General features: G+C 43.7%; 1 pseudogene; it reads right to left on the bottom strand.

The window, feature by feature from the left end:
* Positions 1-6,542: 6,542 nt before the first annotated feature.
* Positions 6,543-21,870, bottom strand: part of LOC119733102 — a 35,245-nt pseudogene continuing 19,917 nt past the window's right edge.

Below are 21,870 nucleotides of genomic sequence, written 5' to 3'. Positions count from 1 at the left end.
CAGCGGAGGCGTCTCTGTTTCAGGAGAGTGAGCTTGGAGGAGACTCCTGCTCTCTCAAGCACCGCCCTGTTGGTCCATGACTCGCATGCATAAAGGAGCGTACTCATGCCATGTACGCACGCCATGTAGATCTGGGCCTTGGTGTGCTCCGTCAGATTGCTGTTTGTCCATGCACGCTTTGTAAGCCTTTCCGATGCGCCTGTTAAGCTTGGTGTCAAGGGAGAGAGTGTCAGAGATTGTAGAGCCCAAGTACACAAAATCGTAGACTGCCTCTAGCTCGTAGTCTGTGATGGTTACGAAGGGCGACTCATCGACATCCTGTCCCATCACCTGCGTTTTCTTCAGGCTGATCGTGAGGCCGAAAGCGTTGCAGGCTTCGGCGAAGCGATTCAGTAGCTGCTGCAGGTCTTCTGCTGTGTTGGTGGTAATCGCTGCGTCGTCAGCATACAGGAAATCCCTGAGGAGTCTCATCTGCACTTTCGTCTTGGCACGGAGTCTAGACAGATTGAATAGGTTTCCGTCAGACCTCGTGCGATGGTAGATGCCCTTTGTGGCTGTTCTAAAGGCGTGCTTAAGCAGGAAAGAGAAGAAAATGCCAAACAGAGTCGGAGCAAGGACACAGCCCTGCTTGACCCCGCTACGGATGCTGAATGGCTTCGATGTTGTGCCGTCATACACAATGGATCGTACTAGGCTGAGGAGAATTGGCGGGCAACCAATCTTTGCCAGGATCTTGAAGAGTCCGCCCCTACTCACGAGGTCGAAGGCGTTCGTTAGGTCAATAACAGCGATGGACAAAGCCTTTCTCTGCTCCCTGCACTTCTCCAGAAGCTGCCTGAGGGAGAACACCATGTCGATGGTCGACCTCCTGGCTGTGAACCCGCACTGTGACTCTGGGTACACTCTTTCAGCAAGGATCTGGAATCTGACCAAGATGACTCTGGCGAAGAGTTTACCGACAATGCTGAGGAGGGATATACCGCGATAGTTGTTACAATCGCTCCTATCTTCTATATTTTTAAAGAGAGTGATGATGTTTGCATCTCTCATGTCTTGGGGCACAGAACCCTCTGTCCAGCACTGGCACAGAAGTTCGTGAAGCTCCTTGATGAGTGTCCCCTTGCCGCACTTAAGAACTTCAGGTGGAATGCCGTCGCCACCGGGTGCCTTCCCTGAGGAAAGTGCATCCAGCGCCTTCTCGACTTCTTCAATTGTCGGTTCTTGGTCGAGGTTGTCCATTGTGGGCAGGCGCTGTACTGCTTCCAGGGCTTCTGTGCTGACCAGGTTCTCTCTGGAGTAGAGTTCTGAGTAATGCTCTATCCAGCGATTCATCTGCTGGTCCCGATCCTTGATGATCTCTCCGGTGGCTGACTAGAGGGGAGCTGACTTGTTTTGTGTGGGGCCAATTGCCTGCTTGATTCCTTCATACATGCCCCTTACGTTGCCGACGTTGGCAGCAGTCTGTATGCTGGAGCAGAGTTGAAACCAGTAATCATTGGCACAGTGCCGTGCGGACTGGTGAACTCTGCTGCGGGCTGTACGGAGTGCCTGCAGGTTCCCCTCTAATGGCAGGTTCTTGTAGGCTGAGAGGGCTTGTTTCTTTTCCTCGATGAGGGGTAACATTTCCTCTGCATTGGCCTCAAACCAGTCAGTTGACTTGTTTTGCCTCTTGCCGAAGATGGACATTGCAGCATTGTAGATGGTGTCCCAAAGGTGTGACCATCTCACATTGGTGTTATTGCTGGGCGGTCCAGGTAAGACATTTTCCAGCGCCTTAACAAACTCTTTTACCTTTTCGGGATTGCGAGTCTTGCTGGTGTCGATGCGAGGTCTGCCCTCTTTTTTTGCTCTGTGGAATCTCCGGGTTGAAGCTTAACTTTGCAGCTTACGAGAGAATGGTCGGTGTCGCAGTCTGCACTCTGGAAGCTGCGGGTCAGTTTGACACTTCCAAGACCACCGCGTCTTGTAAGCACCAGGTCAAGCTGGTGCCAGTGTTTGGACCTGGGGTGTCTCCAGGAGACCTTGTGCTGGGGCTTGGTGTCAAAGCAGGAGTTGGGATGCATAGATTGTGGTGACAGCAGAGCTCTAGGAGGCGCTGCCAGTTTTCATTCATCTTCCCAACTCCAAATTGGCCAAAGCAGGAGGGCCAAGAGCTGTGATCGGCACCGTCTTCGTTCTTGTGTCACCAAAAACGAAGACTGGCTCTTGCTGAGGTACTTCTCTAACAGCGGAGCTATGGTCTTCGTAGAAGTTGTTCTTTGTTTCCGCAGAGGATGTCAGTGTTGGTGCATAGGCACTAATGAGGCTGACCATTCCTGCTGCTATGTGGAGCTGGAGCTTAAGGATCTTTTCGGAGCCCTCAGTGGGTAATACAATGAATGGAGCCCAGCAGTCGTTCCTGACGGCAAAGCCAACACCGTGTATCTTGGTCTCTTCAGAGGGTTTACCCTGCCAAAAGAAAGTAAAGTCCTTCTCCCTGATAGTGCCGGACGTGGACAATCTTGTCTCTAAGAGGGTGGCAATGTCCATCTTGAGCCTGCTCAGTTCTTTTTTGAGCGGTCTTACGAGCATCAGTCACTTACTGTGGGTCTTCTGAGAGGCCCGGTGTCATGGTCCTTACGTTCCATGTACCCAGTCTGATAATTGGGCTGTTTTGTTTTTTTCTTTCTTTTGCCTGGTGCACAGTTGTCGATCCGTTTGTCGGAGTTTAGTCTAAGCCCCACGCACCCAGTGGAGCAGGCGGACCGTGGTGGGACAGCACCTTATTGGCTTTGGGATGCCCAGCTTGAGGCGGGCGGTAGCTATCCAGGTGAAATCCTAGAATTTCTCCCACCGTCGGGAGCGGCCCCTGGCGCCTCACTCTACGCCAAACGAGTATCAGGCTTATCACCGGTAACTGCTGCTCCCCGTGTTGCGTCGACGCTATGAAGCGACGCTGTAGTGTCCTCTCCAGGGAAGAAGCTTGGGCAGTAGTAATGGAGAATCGGCTGTCGCCCATGCAGCTGATCCTCCCTCTCCATGCCACCAATGTAGTCCAAGGGAAGGGCAGACGCCGATACACTTGGCACCAGTGTCATTGCAGGAGTTGCCGGAGTGTACCTGAAGACAGTTGCAAACCGTCTAAGGGACTCCAGCTCCAGATTTTTCCTCAGGGTTGACTCCCGAAGCCTTTCCCGTGGATGGGTATGCCGCAAGGCAGCGGAGGTTTGAGATCAGGTTTTCCTTCCCCGTGATGAGCTGCCTTCCCAGGCTGTCGAGCCCCACCTACCCGAAGCGTCTGGTTTTGAGGCGCCAGATTCCCGTCTTCGCCCCTTCTTCTGTCGGTTAAAGCAGTTCCGCCGGGCTTAGAGACTAAGCATGGTACGCATGCCTTTGGGAGCTTTCTCCACATGCCGATTTCAAGAAAAACTTCCTCGAAAACGCTGAATACGCCTCCCTCGACACACCTGTGGCATCGGCGCCAGCTTCATCAATAAAGTGGAATTTGATATTAGTGTTCACAATGTTAGGGTCCTTAAAAATGACAACCATCTCCTGTAAAATATTTGCCCGGTGTAGATTTATACGCTGGTAATGAGCATCTTCCCGCTGCATAGTTGAATTGACCTGTTCAGGCGATCGTGGTGGGGGCATAGGTGATTGCAGTGGGGGAGTGCTTGAAATGGATGGTTCAGTAGAGAATTGCAAAAGGTTTGCTGACTGAGCTGGCGTAGCAACTGGCGACACATTCACGTCTCTTTGTGTATCATTCTTATCAATGAAAGCAAAGATATCTGAGGGTATAGTGTGAGACATACTGCAACCTTTATCTGGATCTCCTTGCACAATGAAGCGTGCATTATCATTGTCAGTGACATCAAGTACGTAGTATGTGGCATCTTCGATGATAGCATTGTCACTGCTGCCCCCATGCTGACTGGCTGAAGGATTTCCGACAAGAGGAGAATTTGCAACAAGCAGAGTGGGGGACAGTTTGGTGCCAGACTGTGAGGTTGATTGTCTTGGCTCAATGGTGTCCGTGGTGTCTTGAACACTCTCATCTGCTGGTACACTTCCACCTGATTCGTCTATTGGTGACCTGCGCTTGGCATGGTGGGCGTGGTTGTGTAAACATGGAATCTCAGAATTCCAAGCGGCATCATTTTTTCGTGGACATCGGCCACTGTTTCGTGTTCAGCAATATGATTGTGGGAGAAATCTCTGAGTTCGAATGTGCAATGCTCGGCCTCAATCCCTCTGGCCGATCTCCCGTCAGGAAAGAAGTACTTTTTGCCTCCACAATCACTTCCTCAGAGGTTGGTTTGGGACCGTTAACTTGCGGGTCAGTGTTGTAGTCGAGACCGGATAGTCCGAGACCGAGACCAAGACTGAGACCTGAAGTTGCGAAACCAAGACCGAGACCGAGACCAGCCCCTTCAAGGTGGACCGAGACCGAGACCGAAATGGTCCGAGACCGAGACTGAGACCGAGACTGCAGATAATAAATAACAATAATCTAAGTAAACAACAAGACACTAATTACAGCTGAACAGTCTGTCCTTGAGATGTTGATTTTCATGGTGATGTGAAGGAAGTGATTGAAAGTAAGGAATCACTTGTACCTGCTTAATTGTGTCATGCGAGTGCTCATCGTCTTTGCTTCATGCCATAAATTACAACATGGCAACAGAATTTGTTATTGTCAGAATCAATTTTAAAAAATGGAAACAACCTAATTTAAAGAAGGGGAAAACCTTATTTGATGAACTCCAAATATTTGTGCCACTTTGTTAAAAATATTTTTTTTTAAAATATTGTTTAACTACTATAAAGTGTAAATATGATGAAGAAACTCTAACTTATGAGTACGAAAATGTGTACTAGTTTTTGCAAAACTTGAACATCTGTTATAGGAACTCGGACCCTAAAACTCCAAAGCCACCCCTTGGTTTCAGCAATGACCACTAACAGATATTTAAATGCAACTTTAATTTTTCATTGGACCTCCTTGTAAACCTGATTGGAAAGAATTAGGAGCAAGAAAATATTGATTATTTTTTTTAAAATTTCAGTCATGGAATATAGATTTGTACATGTAGACCAAAAACATTAGAGATGGTAGCCAGATTTGGATTGGTCTGCCTGCCCCATCCCTCTTTGTGATTCTCCTTTCAACCCTGCATGTTTGTGTGTCCCCTAAATGTTTGTTTCTTGTTGCTCTGTCATTTACCTCTGAAGAAGGCCTGGCTAAGGCTGAAATGTAATGCCACTTTATTTGTGTTTAATGTCAATAACGTTACATATACTATAGAAGATTGATGAACTATATTTGCCTGATCTATCTTCTGTTAATCTGCCCGCGTTACATCATCATTAGCCTATTTGCGAATATGGCCGACACAATAGAAGGGCACTGTCACGAACTGACTGAGATGCACTTTTAGGATTCATGGCTCAGTACGCACGCCTCTCTGTGTTTTGTACCGTGCCATCGTATCGCCTGCATCGTCTACTTTGCTGGGCAATTTTCTTGAATACTTTAGTGATTAACAAGTACGACATATTGCCAATATATTAATAGTTTATTGTGATGGCCGTAAACAGCATATAGCGAATAATGGAGCACAATTCTTCTCGACTCATGCATATGCAATTGACATTTAGGAAGGAGACAAGGCAGGCAATTAGACTTTATTTTTGTGTGACCATGGCAGTAGCTCAATTTGTGTTTATCACAGATGAAAAGATGAATACATGGCGAGTCAAAAAGAAAGTGACCGTATGAAAAAAAACGTTTCCCCGCCTCAACGAATAAAGGAAAAATTGAAAAAAAATCACCAATATTTCTAGGGAAAAAAAGTTGAATTATTCCCCACATTCAAAATACAAAATCAGACGGTAAAAATAATGTTTTAGTCTTGATTCATAAGATTTAAATCTTAGTTGCAATTGGAATCAATGAGGATGGCTAAGTGCTTGTTTCAACAGATCATCCCACAATAAAAACGAGAAATAAGAAGAGGAGCAATGGTTATTGGACTATGCCTCACTCACTAGAAAGTAAAGAGAGACATGTCCATTAGCATCACACTGCAGTCACATTTGCCCTAAACTGATTCTTTACTTAACCCTAAAAGGGCCGGGGGCGGAATCCGCCCCCCCCCCTCACCTTTTGGCTGGTCTCGACTCGAAACCAGCCAAAATATCGAGACAAAAGGGGACCGAGACCAAGACCGAGACCACAGCTCCCGAGACCGGCAAAAAGTGGTCTCGAGACCGAGACCGGTCTCGAGACCTACAATACTGTTGCGGGTACTGCCTCCTGTTCGAGCTTCCATGGACCTTCCATTATGGACCCCGCTGACTTCGACTTTGCGTGAAGGCTTCCTGGCGTTCTTGTTACCTTTGTGTATACTGATCTTTGGTTTCTTGATCTTCATGTCGGAATCAGGCTGTTTTCCTTCAGAGTCGGAGTCGCAGTCTATCATTTTCATCTTCCTCTTGATGCGTTTATACAGTTGCTTTCTCTTCCCAACAAGTGCTACTGGCAGCTTGCTACCTCGTCAATCACGGTCCTTAACGGATGGAATATCATCCTCCGAGTGAGATTTGCTGGACTCCATGACTGTACCTGCAAGTAGAACCGGTAATAGAATTTGCAACAGATAGAATCTGCCACCAAATGGTAATTTGGCTTATCCATTAGATGCTGAAATCCCCTTAGTACTATAATAAAAAATCTTAATCAACTCGACATATTGTCAACCGGGAATTGTTTACGTTTTCGTAATCACAAATGCCCTAAATAAAATGGCTTCAAAATTAGCAATTTTATGTTGAATCATATAGGAACATTGCAGGCCATCCTTATAAGAAAAACATTGTTTGGGCTCCATATTCCGTTATAGTCTGCCGCAGGATTTCAGCTTTTTGAAATACCTTCCTGGCCACATACTTGCAGGCAGAACAATTGGTTGGTAATTTTTTACCATCTCGGAGGAATTCTGACTTCTAGTCATGAACATGTATAACTGGCAAGTTGTTATTGTGAATTAATTTTCAATAAACAGTTCAAACTTGTATTCTCCAATGTCAAAGTGTTGGTGTGCACCCAAAAACTGGCATGAGTTCAAGCAGCTGCCTCACATAGAAAATCAATCACAATAAATATTGTCCAGTTCTCATCCACTGTGGTGGCTGTCGCCGGCGATATCCACGTGACGGTTGGATGTCTTCAGCCGTTAGCGGGTCTGGAGATGTACTTCTTCCGTAGTCGTTGGGCTGGTCGTCATCAGTATGTCGACTGCTCATCACTCCCAGTCTAGTAGAGTCCAGTCCTGAGGCCCGGCTCAGATACTCCCCGTCGCCAGTTGCGTCTGCTGTTTCCCTGGTAACGTCCTGAGCATCGACCTCTCCACTCAAATCATCTTGTTCATCTATTTCAGTCGAACTTCTGATGTGATCTCCATCCCTGATGTCATCTCGAGAGTGGACTTCTGGCTCTCTCAAGGTCTCTGCATTGAAATCATTACTAACAAAACATGGTTTCAATGTATCAAAATGGAATACTGTCCTGTAACCAATTTGTAAGTGCTTTATACGATACACTGAATCAGAAATTCTCTTGATTACAACATATGGCCCTTTCCAATGATTGAAGTTAAGGGCTCAGTCCCGCTTTTTTGACAAAGTGGTCAAGCCAAACTCGATCGCCTACTACATGATAAGGTTTACCCTTTAATTTAGCATCATATATTCGTTTCTGTCTCTTTTGTTCACCAACAATCTTCTGTCTTGCCACATTAAAGGCCCTTTGCAACCGTTCATACAACTCAGTGGCATACGTTTCTGGTTCTTGTGGTACAATATTTGAGTTAAGATTACTAATCAACAAATCTAATGCCAAAGAAACCTCCCCACCAAACGTCATACGGTTAGGACTAACACCTGAAGTATCTTGCTCACTGGCTCTGTAGGCCATCATGACATAGGGAAGATGTATGTTCCAGTCAGACTGGTCTTCCTTGACATACATACTCAGCATAGTCTGAATGGTTCGGTTAAACCTTTCCACAAGACCATCTGATTGAAAATGGTATGGTGTGGTTCGTGTTTTGTTAATGCCTAGCAATCTACAAATCGACTGGAAAACTACCGACTTGGTGACTTTCGACGAGCACACTTCTCTCACTGCTGAACCCAACGTGCAACACTGGTACGACAACCAAGCCAATAAAAAGATCGCTGTATCTTCTTGAATGTTGTTTGTGTACCCAAGATGGCCTCCGGTCACTAAACTATGAGCCTGTATCAGCACATGTCTTGGTAGGGATGTAGGCACCACAATTTGGAGAATTGAAGAAGGAGGACACTTACCCTCAAATCTCCTGTACAAAAATCCATCTTTCATCTCCAGTTGATCCCACAAATACCACTAGCCTTTCGTCTCTCGACTACAGCCCGATACCTGGTTCCAAAAAAGTTTTTCTGCACTCGTCTTCTTCCAACTGATGACAGCAGTCAGGTCGGGATCATCTCGCTGAGCTTGGCGAAGGTCATCCATACTCAAACCCGAAAGAAACATTACTGATAGAACTGCAATTTATATTACTATGGCTAAATTCTTTAGTGTCAACTTTATCATCAGAATCAACAGGGGCCCAAGAAAGAGCATCAGCATTCTTGTGTTGAGAACCTGGCCGATGACGGATTTCAAAATCAAAACTACTCAATATCTCCATCCACCTTGCGAGTTACCCTTGAACATCTTTAAAGTTATACAGCCACCTCAGGGACCAATGATCTGTCCTTAGTAAAAATGTCTTGCCATACATGTAGTGTTTGTATTGCTTGATGAAATACACTGCAGCTAGTAACTCCCTTTTTGTAACACTGTAGTTTTGCTCACGTTTGCTCAACTTTCTGCTGGCGTAACCAATGACCCTTTCTTGACCATCTTGCACTTGGGATAAGACCCCGCCAATTCCGTCGCCACTGGCGTCTGTGTCCAGAATAAAAAGAAGTGAGAAATCTGGAAATGCTAGAACAGGAGATGTAGTCAACTTTTCCTTCAAAGTTCGAAAGGCAGTTTCACACTCCTCGGTCCACTTGAAACCTACGTCTTTCTTGGTTAATTTATGAAATGGTGATGCAATGCAGGCAAAATCTTTAACAAACCGTCTATAGTATGAACACAGCCCAATAAAGCTACGGATATCCTTCAGATTGCAAGGAGTAGGCCAGTTACGGACTCTACAGGTCTTCTGGGGATCAGTAGAGACGCCGTCTTCTGAGACCACGTGACCCAGATAGATAACTCCTGACTGAAAAAGACAACACTTTTTGGGTTTGAACTTCAGCTTAGCAGCAGAAAGACGACCAAAAACTTCACTAAATCGAAACACATGTTCTTCAAAGGTTTCGGCATAAATTAATATATCATCCAGATACACTAGACAGGTTTTCCAGTGGAGACCAGCAAGCACTAACTCCATGAGTCATTCAAAGGTACTGGGAGCATTACAAAGGCAAATGGCATGACATTAAATTCATACAACCCATTATTACCTGTAGTGAAAGCCGTCTTGTCTTTATCCTTGGGGCTCATCTGCACTTGCCAATAGGCACTGGTCAAATCCAACGAAGAGAACAATCGTGAACCTGTCAAGGCGTCCAGGCAATCATCGATTCGTGGTAGCGGATATGCATCTTTGATGGTGACTTTGTTTAATTCCCTGTAATCAACAAAACTTTGATGGAATTATCTTTCTTTTTCACCAAAACTATTGGGCTTGCCCAAGGACTGTCGCCCAAGGACATGTCTGCCACCTGTTTTTGTGTTTCTTGTTGTTGGTGGTAAGGTAAACGCCGTGCAGGGTGGCCGACGTGGACGAGTACATTATGTGTCAATATAATGATAAACTAAATCGGTTTGTCCCAGTTCACCTGACTTTGAAAAAATCTGCCCATGTTCATGTAACAACTCATTTAGTCCAGTCTGTTGTGAAGTACTCAGGGTTTCAGATCTACGCTCATATTAACCCTTCAAACCAGGATCTAAATCACACTTATCAGATTCCTTTTCTGTGTTTGTGTCTACATCTCTAACAACTTCATCAGCATGAAAAAAAGTAAGACTGCTGCAAACTGCTTACTGACTGGGTGGACCTGAAATATATAAATCTAAAAATAATGTGGCCTGACGTTGCGAACTTAGCAAGTTCTTCTTCAGAGGCTAAAACAGAAATGACAGAGGTACATACATTAACATGGGGGTGCACACAAACATGCAGGGATGAAAGAAGAAACACAAAAGGAGGACTGGAGGATTAGGTGGGAAAGGTGTGGAAAGATGCAGGGGAGGGTGGATGAGAGAACAAAGAAACAAAGGGAGATGGCAAACCACAAGGGGTCTGGTATAAACAGGGGAGGGACCAGAAAGGGGAAGGAATCAAAGGTCACAGGGAGTGGGAACGGACAAAAGAGTGTTGGAGTGAAGGGGGATTATGCAGGGGGGGGGGGGACACAGTATGGAGGTGGAAAGGGATGAAAGATGGGGGAAGATGGGTAAACACAAACAATGAAGACCAGGTGGATTATCTGTAACAGAAGACAATGGAGGAAGAGAAAGATTAATCATTTCCAAGTTGGATGTTGAGACCATGTGGTTGAATAGTTCGAAGACGATTCATCCACACTTTCTCTCTGCTGAGGCGAACTGAGTCCTTGCGATGGCCAAGAGATTCAATGCCCTGCAAAATCATATCAGAAATGGAGTGGTTAGGCAGGTTGAAGTGATGACCAACAGGGGTGTCTAGTTTCTTGGTGTTGACCGTTGACCGGTGAGCATAGAAACGCTTCTTGAGCGTATTCTTAGTCTCACCTACATACTGCACTCCACAGACCCTGCAAGAAATGAGATATATGACATTAGGGGTGTTACAAGTGATGTTACCAATGGTTCTGTGGGTAGTGACAGAAGAGTGGCCAGAAAAGGAGTCAGACTCCTGGATATGAATCTGGCAGACAACACATCTGGAACTGCACTTGAAAGTACCATGCTGGGTGGGAGGGGATGCATCTAAGGATGGGACTTCAGCTCGAACAATCAAGTCCCGTAGATTTCGAGGACGCCTGTAAGCCAATGTGGGGCCGTTGGGGATGGCGCGGGCAAGGCGATCTGAAGTATGGAGGATATGATGATTGTCATTAGTGATTTTGCGAAGGGGAGGGAGATTGGGGTGAAACGTGGTAACCAAGGGAATCATGGGTTTGGCCATGGCATCAGGGGCCTTTCCCGTGAGAGCTAGATTTCTGGGGATAGCTTTAGCTCTGGCAATGGCACGATGAACTTGGCGAGAGCTGTGACCCCTGGCCACCAAGTTGTTCCTCAGTATCTGTGTATGGCGGGAGAAATCGGAATCATTAGAACAAATTCTTCTGAGTCTGAGTGCCTGGCTAAACGCTATGCCAGTTTTGCAGTGCCTGGGGTGACAGCTGGAGGGGTGGAGGTACTGGTGGGTGTCTGTGGGTTTGGAATACAGGTCAGTGGTTAGTGAGTTGCCTTGCTTGCGGACGGTGACATCCAGAAAGTGGGTTTGGTGAGCCGAGAACTCCGATGTGAATTTGATGGTTCTGTGGAAGGAATTGATGTGGTTAGTGAAGGTCAAGAGACTGTCCTCATCGCTGGTCCAGATGAAAAAACATCATCAATATATCTCCACCAGATCCAAGGGCGACATGGGGCCGAGGCAAGAATGCGTTCTTCCAGGTCACCCATGAAGAGGCAAGCCATGGATGGGGCCATGCGAGTGCCCATTGCAGTGCCGTGTACCTGTAGATAGTGTTCACCAAGGAAGGAAAAATTGTTCTTCGTTAGTATAAGTCTCATGAGGGTGCCAACATCACTGATGGGAGGAGTCGTGTGTCCTGCCTTGGCCAGAGCCAAGGAGCAAGCACGAACACCCTCCTCATGTGGGATGTTGGTGTACAGAGATGAGACGTCGAAAGTCCCAATGATGGCCGTGCTGGGAATCTGGTCCTTGATTCCTTCAAGCTTGCGTAGGAAGTCTGGGGTGTCGTGAATGTATGACGAAATCTGTGGGACAAGGGGTTTGAGAAAACTGTCAATGAACAGGGAGATGCGTTCCGTGGGTGAGCCATTACCGGAGATGATGGGTCTACCGGGGTTGCCAGCCTTGTGAATCTTGGGTAGAAGGTAAAATCTGGCAGTCCTACAATCACAGGGAGAAAGAAATTTGTGAGCTTTCTTGGACAACTGGTCACGTGATCGCATATCGTCAGGTACCTGTTGTATATCTCGACAGAAAGTGCCTGTGGGGTCAGAGTCAAGGCGGGTATAGTTAGTGCGATTATCCAACTGACGGTGGGCCTCATCAATGTACTGCTGACGATCCATGATGACCACAGCTGAACCTTTATCTGCTGGCTTGATGATGATGTCGGTGCGAGAGCGCAAGGAGTTGAGAGCCAGGCGCTCCTCTCTGGGGAGATTATCATGAGTCCTGTGGGGGAAGTTGTCCGGGTTAGTGACTTGGGAATTTATAACTTGAACGTATGTCTCTATGGCTGGCACACGATTCTTGGGGGGTACCTGCTACTATGGACTGTTCCCAAGGCTAGAGCTTTTGACGGATACTTAAAGGCATCATCTCCCACATCTGCGGATGTAAAATGGTAAGTGAGGAGCCTGTATCATTGAGTAACTTAATGTTAGCACCATGAATGCAACCTTGTACAAAGCAAGCTGAGGACTGGGCCCGATTGTCTAGGTTCGACTGAGCAGTGGCCCCCTGCTCAGTCCACTGCTGTTTTCCTGTATCTGATGTTGACCCATTGAGGTCGATGCCTCTGGTGATGGGGCCTGTTCTTTTGTTAATTTTGGACACTCTGCTCGTCTATGACCAGGTTGTTGGCACTTCCAGCAAATAAGTGGTCATTTAAACCACTGATTTCGCCTAGGATTTGAACTTACAAGACGTTTAAGTTCTATCAGTGACTGTTCCAATTGATCAATCTTACATTCTAGCTCTGTTTGCTTGGTTGCACTAGCCATCACCAGCTTCTTAGGTAGCTCTTTATTACATTCAAGTTGGAGGAAAGCCTCCTCTTCTAGTGCTAATGACAAAGCTGCACCCAATGATTTTGGCTATGCTGGCCTAACCTGCATTCTTACATCAGGTAATTCTAGTGATTCGATAAACTGATCCCTATACCGATCTCTTCTCTTAGTTCTGAAGAAATGTCAGGGTAAGCTTTAAATAACAGCTAAACGACGGATTTCACTAGCAAGTTCACGCAATGATTCACCCTTTCTAAGAGACCTAGCCCTTAACTGGGCACGATAAAGCTCCGTCTCTCCCTTTGGACCAAATCTCTCCTTAAGGGCATCTACTAACCCAGAAAAATCACTCTTTCGTTCCTCTGAACCGCTTAGTCTTACAGCTAGGAAGGTAGTCTTCTGCTCTTTACTCCATCCATTAATTTGGCTACATGACTCTAAATATGTCAACCAGTCCTTCAATGGGGTTTTACCATCATAAGTATCAGGCAGTGAAATGGGTTTTGATGGGGTTAATTTTGACCACTTGGGAGTAAAATTAAAATCACCGAGGGTATACACTATCTGCAAATTCACTCTGTGTGTGCCTACGACTACCATTTACAGATGGGGGTGGTACAACAGAAACTGGAGTACTAGTAGGCCTATTTCTTTGTTGCGCTACTTTTACATGCGTGCCCCGTGTGTGCTCAGTATTGCCCATGGGGGAGGAGCTAGGACTGGGTGCGAAACTAACTTTAACACCCACAGGTCGAGTGGTGTTCCCCACTTCAGCCGCACTTAACAAATCTAAATTACGATCTTACTCTTCTTGTAACATAGCCACGTTACTCTCCAACTGGGCTTTAAGAACATCTTTTCTTGAATCCATACTGGCCTGCCAAAAAAAAAAACCCCAAATATTTCTATGGTGAGAGGAAGGAAAAAATTACAAACACTGTGAGCGTGGATCCTACCGCTGCCACCAAAAACTGTAACGAAACCTACTCAGGAATCCGCCAGTTAAGTGAAAGCTATACAAAATAATTTTAGAAGGAACAAGACGTTTCAATTCCGTTAGTCACTGAAAATTTTCTTGTGGCCTTTAAAGCCATAGTCCATCATTTGTAATTAGTGCATTTTGTTCGTTTGAAGCAACAAAAGGGTTCAAAATCTAATGAAGGATACTGAACAACTTACTTGATGAAGTTTCAGCTCAGCTTCAGCTTCATATTCCGAGAAAAACAGCATTCTAGGATCTCAATTTAAAATCAAAAGTTGCTAAATCATGTTTCGAAGTGTTTTGAATTGCAGCTTTACGCGATGTTGCGTAACTGATCCAACGAATTATAGCAACCGCGCGCGCCTGTGCGTCGTTCCAATGCTTGTGCGCGCTGCGCCGAATAACAAAACGAACAACTAATTTAAATTTTCCTACGGTGCTTCTTAAGAAGCACCGTTGGAAATGCCTTTTTTCGTTGATTTCTTCAAAATGAGAGCTTGCCAGAAAGGAAAATTTCACAGGGAGTTTAGTCCCCATACTTTCTTTCAACCAGTATGTTTTAAAAAATACTTAAATTATTATTATTATTATAAACATCAAATTTGGCAGTATGGTTTCAGTGATTATAAATACATTAAGAAGGATTGAATAACGTGAAATACATGTTAGTTCGATTTCAAATTGGTAGTTGAACACAAACAAGGTCAAAACAAGGAAAAAGAATAACAAACAAGTTTACCTATAGGCCTTTAAGATGGCAAATCGCCCTTTAAAAAATATTTCCTGGATTGCTATCCAAAGGGAGACGAATCAACCCCTCAACGATAAGGCAAAAAAAGTCTCCGGTTTCTGGTATGCGCGCGCGTCGCCGTAACCATTTGGGTCGGCAAAATGATTTTTTTTTTTTCAATGAAAGATGATTTCTCAAAACCGCCAAACTCACTTGTTTGACTTGAATCCTGCTGCTGCACAAATTTTAACGTGTTTTTAGATGGGGGTTATGATCGAGAATAAGCTTTATGTGGCCTCTTTGGACTCCCCTATATTTGCACCAAGTTTAGTCGGGCACCATTTACAGTCATCAGCCGACATTCGAGGCAAAAAGTCGGGTAAAAAAAAAAAGCCGCGTCGCCGCACCACTTTTTGGACAAGCTCCATACCAGAAACCGAAGACTGTTTTTTGGCCTAAGCAACCAACCCTGCCAAAAAGCACCCACCAAAACAGGAAAGCCACGTGCACAGAAAGCAAATCAGGCAAACAATTATAATTACAGTCTAGCAAATTTTACTATCACAATTTAATACAATTATAAGATATTGTGACGGAATAGGAATTAAGTCACCAACTGTATGTTTTAAATACACTAGCGCACTGTGAGTCACCCACACTTTGCATATAAGGAATCCTTGTTTCTGATTGGTCAATTGAGTTTATGCACTGTTGTATGGCAAAGAGAAGTTGCGCACTAGCTTATGGGGCTCAAAGTCTATAAAAGGAGCTGCAGGGCTAGGATTTAGTCAGTTGATTGCTTGATTCTCTTATGATTAGAATAATTGTTCAGGCTCTTGATTATGTGGAATGACATGACGAATGATGATGATTAAAGGCATGACCACCGTACTTGATTACTGTTTTTGTTCACCAATTACTAGTCTGTCTTAGGGTATAGGGTCTACTTAGGACTAAGTCAAGGGTAAAGTCCCAAGGGATATAAGTTGGTCTACCCATTCCGACTCCGCCGACTCCGCCCACATTCCGACTCCGCCGACTCCGCCCACATTCCGACTCCGCTTATTCCACCCCATTCCTACTCCACCCACATTCCGACTCCGCCTATTCCACCCCATTCCTACTCCACCCACATTCCGACTCCGCCTATTCCACCCCATTCCTACGACTCCCCATTCCGATTCCTGGTTCCCACTCCCATTCCACTTCCCTGACTACTACTGGCTGATCCGGTCAACCGAGAAGCAGGGATATAGCCTGGTGCTGTGGCCCACCACTGCACCAGGCTATCCGGGACGGCACGCTACCAACCAAACCAGCCTGACGCAGGAGAGCTGGCACGACACGTCACAATATTCTAAAATGAACTAGCACAGCTGAAATGGGGCACGGGGCACAATACTGCATGTGAAAGAAAAACTTACAAAGTTTAACGACACCAATAGGTTGGCAACTGAAATTCGGTTACAATTTGAGCCATCTTGACAGGTCCAAAAGTAAAATAAATCAGGTTCAGAGAGACATGTCTCTCCTACCACAACCAGTCCTAAATCCTCAGTGGGCAAACATGTGCTCAGGCTTTTTATACTGGCACTGCTAGCCCAGTACTTTTCCACTAAACTGGAATGCAAGGTAAGTAATCTATGCAAATAATTAGAACACTCCTGCCTTAATACAGTGGTCACTACTCTATGTTCCGACACCCCTATGTTCCGACACTGCCCGCACATAAGATTGGGTTACTCCCAGTTACCGGTTAGGGTTAGGGTTAGGGTTAGGAATATGTGCAGTCGGAACATAGGGGTGTCGGAACATAGAGGTGTAGCCAATACAGTGACCTGGTTTTGGCGAGCGCGAGCTAATCCATGAATCGTCAAATATGTCAATGGAATAGAGAGCCAGGCTAGTAGAAAAAGGAACAATTGGCTCGGCCAGCTAGTGGAAGCTCTAATTTACATATGCGCTCTGGCATGTCTAGTGAATGATTTTTCAGCTGGCACAACCAACTATCAATAGTACTAGACAACAAATTAAGGTGGTTTTCTCTACAGTATACCTGTTTGTTTTCCCAAAAAAATGAATAATTGGAATAAGAATAAAACTGAAGCATTTCATTTTTTGGAACTAACAAGTGTCTTTTTTCCCGGTTTTTCGGTACTGTGACTGGTTGTGTCTAGTCACAACTTGAATGCTTTAAAGATCTCAATGTTCACATTGTTGAATGCATTCCTATTAGTTCTCCGAACAACAATGCAAACCGCAGTGTAGGCCCCTACTCATGAAAAATCTACCACTAGTGAAAATCAGCATTCAGTCCTTTTATTCTTAATGTTGTGAAATGTAGTAAGATTTATTAAATAGAAATCCCAACTTAAATGATTAAAAATAATAGACTGAATAGAAAACAAGTAGGTTCCCTTTTGCATTGTGCATTGAAAAAAACCCAGGATAAGTAGGTCAGTTTAATTTGTTATTGTTTGCTTTTTAAAGTTATATTTATATTTATTGTGATCACATTTGTAACAGTAAAAAGTGACTGAATTTCATCAAAGTAAAAGTGAGCAAATGTTACTAGTAAGGAATCTTACTATTCAAGTGACTGGAGAATTTCTAAATTTATTTAAAAAAAAGAGGTTTGGCGTTATGACAGTTAGGCTATAATGGTATAATGATTGATGTTCCTGCACCCGTGAATTAGAAACACTAATTACATGTATAAAGTTTCATATTACAACTTTAGCCAAAAACCCTGAGGGTAGATGAACATTGATTAAACATTAGTATGTAAAATTACTGAAAAATCAAGGGTAGTTTCAATCGTTGAATTTTACAAAATACTGCACACGTCCATGATCCTACCCCACACAATTCATACATTAATACAATGTACAGTGTATGCACGCACTCAAAATACAACAAATGCTCTTAGTTAACCTATATTTTCACTAGTATTAAATACTAACTTACATATGAACCGCTGATTGCTAGTTTAATAAACGTATTCACTGTGCTGGAAAAGAGCGACCAACCTATGAATGCACTCACGTGATACTTTGTCATTTTCTTTTCATAGTTTAAAAGGTGCATGGCTATTTTAAGATCAAACCCTCAAAAAAAGAGCCGTTTTCTTCAGGTCACTCACACCCGGGGGGGGGGGGTTGCGCGCCTTATCTGATCTCAGCCAAATGGTGACGGATTTTAACATGTTGACTGAAACTAAGTATGCTAATGAGGGTACAACATGTATTGATTAATTGAATTAAATTATGTCAACATGCACAATGACTAAGAGGATCGCTTTGCTTGGCGTCAGTTTTCTTGCTAAGTACACAAATGTATCCAACTTCACCAGGGTTGAGATAAGGGTTGATTGTAACAGGAATGGTCTTCACATTCAGATTAACATTTTCTTCATAATACACGTTTGCCATTTTTGGGCCATGTCCGTCAATGTTTGTAGCAACCTAAGGCTTTAAAAAATTATCAGTTAAGTTATGTACATTTGACAACAGACTACTTTCTGCAGAAGCAACTCTTACATGCCAAATCAGTTACAGTGCTTTTGAACCACTGGCTCAGGTCATCATGATTGAGTTTTGTTAGTGGGCGACTTGGAAAGTCGGGGAAGCTGAGATGGTATCTTCCAGGCACATTGTCAAATATACTCTTTTCTCCAGTTTGCTTTTTTTTTGACGAGAGGTTTGACATCATCTACATGACTCTGATGAACATGCTTTCCTGATTGTTCTCTCACAACTGTAGCTTTCTCATACTGCCTCATCAACTGTTCTACACGCTGTGATGATTCGCTTACACGTTTTATCGCTGCTGCAGTAACCTTGCCTCGAAATCCAGCACACTGCTCTTTCAGCCGTCGGTTTTCCTGCTCGACGCCTAGGTCCAAAGGGATGTTCCCTGTCAGTCCACCTTCATGGTTGATGAACCTGTTATGCATGCAGCAGTGAGCTTCCCTTTGTGTTAGGAAACAGTACACCTGAGCTAACAGTCTCAACGACTAATACCCATACTTGAATATATCTGTTGCTTTGAAGAACAGCATCAAGTACAGATTGATGACGCGCTCTCCATCACCAGGTTTGCATGCATCGTTGAAGTCCCATGCCAACAAACACAAACTTAATTGAATATAGTTAAATAGTCGATCGTCACCATCTCTTGACTGACGAGGATTGACAGGCATGGGTCCACCAGGTGCGTGCTTGTTTTTGATGTGTCCTTTCAGACCCTTCAAATTTTTGTACGTCTTCTTGCAACCCTCTACAGGGCAGCTCAAACGCTTAGCCTGCATTGAAATCTCTGTCTTTGAAGGAATTGCATAACCATCCAGTAACTTGCCAAGGATGTCCAAAACATACTTAGCATGGCTGCCTTTTCTGCAGCATTGTACAGGTTCTTGGTTGGTTCACCATCCATGCTTTCTAGTCAGAAGAAGGTCATGGTAGCACTGATGACTAGGGCCTCTGTGTACTTCTGTAAGAAGTACTTTGATGCATTAAAATTACTCATGGGGTTCACAGGTATATCTCGTGCGTTCAGGAAATTGCGAGCTGCATATAGTGTACCTATGTCTGCTGCAGACTCGGTGTCATACATAAGTTTCCAAATTACCTGAAAACCAAATAAAGGGGGGGGGGATATGTTGACAGATTAATGTTGTCTTAATTGAACAAAATGTGACTGGCTGGATAATTACACGTATAAGGATTCATCTAATGTATGTCATAATTTGTTTTTGAATTCCTTATACATGTAGCTGTTGGATCATCTCTGATCTTGCAGGCATAGTTTAGCAAATTATATTCTTCCTTTTTTTGTGGAGACATTTAGAGAAAGTAAGGATGAGTGAATTTCAGATTGTAGGCTGTAAATAAAGTTTGTGAAGTAACAATTTGCAACAGATGGGAAATTGAAATCACAAGATTAAAACTACTTACTGAAACTGCAATCACGATATATCAAACATCTTCCACTGTATTGTTCAATATTTCAAACAAGAGTACACTTATTTCAATATGACTGTGATTTCAAAATATCAGAACTAGCTAGAGCAACCAATCATTATTCCTAATGTTCTGTACACTGCAGTGCCTGGTGTTATGTACATAAGGAGCCTCCTACTGTTTTGTTTACCCAGAACCAATACACAATAAGCAGTGTCCACATTCCTAAGTTTTTAATGTGATGATATTGCAGATGAAGCCTTCCTCCACCTTTTAAAAGGATGCTAGTCAATTTTAGGACAACATATTTGGATGGTCTGAAGTTCACATACAATGACTACATAATGCTTTCAGCTTAAATGTTTTGAAGCTGTCATTTACTTTTTTTTTTTTTGAGGGGGCACATTTGATGCCTTTCTCCTTTATTATTGAAAATGTGTTGATACACTGTACACTGTATTTCATATCTCTAAAATATTCAGTGGGATGAAATAGTAGAAGGAGGGGACGGGTACCAGACTTTACCCCTCCCAATGATCACCCTCCCCCCTCCCAATAGATCCTCCTCCCCCAATTTATCCCCGAAATATATCCCCCTCCCAATATATCCCCCTCCCTATATCTAAGTCTCGGAATCAGGCCAGGCTCTTCATATTTACAGTCGCCCTCTTGGAGATCTCAACACAGACTCACAGCGACTGGTGCGCGAGTCTACATTTGCCTTGACCCAAATCGCTGACTGAATAGTACGCCGGCCGCGATATTTCTTTTTTACACAACTATATGGGGTACTTTGTGCGCTTTCCTATGGGGCTTGGTTTTTATAAACAGGCTTGAGTGGAGGCTACTATTTTTCAACTTGGTACGGATTTCGGAATTTATTTCCCTTTTAAAAAAAATCCTTCAGAGCCTCGGATCAGAAAAGAAAAAGGAAATTGCTGCTATACAAGTAGTATCCGACTAAAAAATAACGTTTTTAAGATAAAACTTTAAATTGTTGAGAAAAAGAGCAAAATCTGAATGGGCAGAGCGAGGAATCGAACTCGAGACCTCCGATCATTATCCAGCATGCCTAACCACCACTAGGCAACGGCGGTGCTCGTCTTGATCCCGCAATTCAAAAATTATATACTTTCACTCATGTGGAGAGAGTAAACGCACACGCGCGCGCGTAGGTAAAAGGTTACAGGATTGTAGAGCGGCGCTCTACAATCCTATAACCGTGATTCAAGTCGCCTGAAAAATGGGTACCCTGTACTATTGTGTAAATTAAATATTCGCACGCCGGCTTATTGACCGTATACAATGGCTGTTTACCCTACTGTCAGTGCCAGGTGCTATTACAATGGCTGTTTACAAACACAAAAAAATGTCACTGCTCGTCACGATGACTAGACAAGGCTGATCGTTATATGAATCATCAAAGTTGTTTACATGACAAGTGGTTTTTATTGTATTCGGTCCGAGTATGACCAATAACAATCAGAGTCTATTTATGTGTATGATTTATTAAGTGTGGTGCCTAGCAACGTGAATGATTTTTAAAAAGACTTTGATATTTTTGTTTTAAAGTTAATCATTGTTTGTAAATCTTAGTAAAATTTGTTTAAATAAATGGTTGTAAATATAATTTGTTTCTTCAATTTTGTTATGTTTGTGTCTGAGTATTGTTTATCATATGGAGGGCGCTATTTATGGGTGTGAGGGATATCAATTATAAACAAAGGGTGATATTTAATTTTTATTTAAAAATGCAATATTTTTATTTAAAGTTTATTAAATAGATGGAATACTTTGAGACGCCGCAACTTGGGGATAAGTGCGATCATCATATAATCATCGATAATGGTTTCTTAATTTGTGAAACGTGCGGTGAAATAGTCACACGTTACTTTGACTTTTCAGCAGAAAATGCGCAAGAAGATCGTTTCAATTGGTCCATTTTAAAGAGAAATCAAAAGAAAAGCGTGGAGAAACTGATTTTTTCTGTGTGTCCAGAGCAAGACTCAGAATATGTCAAAGAAACAATCAATAAAGACAACGAGCTCGTTAATTACAAATCATTGAGGGGAAACAAATGCGTTAAACAATCTTTAATAGCCGCATGTTTTCATAATGTAGTTTGATTAGACAAAGA

Source organism: Patiria miniata, unplaced genomic scaffold (genome assembly GCF_015706575.1).
Source record: "Patiria miniata isolate m_02_andy unplaced genomic scaffold, ASM1570657v1 HiC_scaffold_25, whole genome shotgun sequence".
Lineage (NCBI taxonomy): Eukaryota > Metazoa > Echinodermata > Asteroidea > Valvatida > Asterinidae > Patiria > Patiria miniata.
The sequence above is the reverse complement of the archived record's forward strand: the minus strand, read 5'-3'. Positions and strand labels throughout refer to the sequence as shown.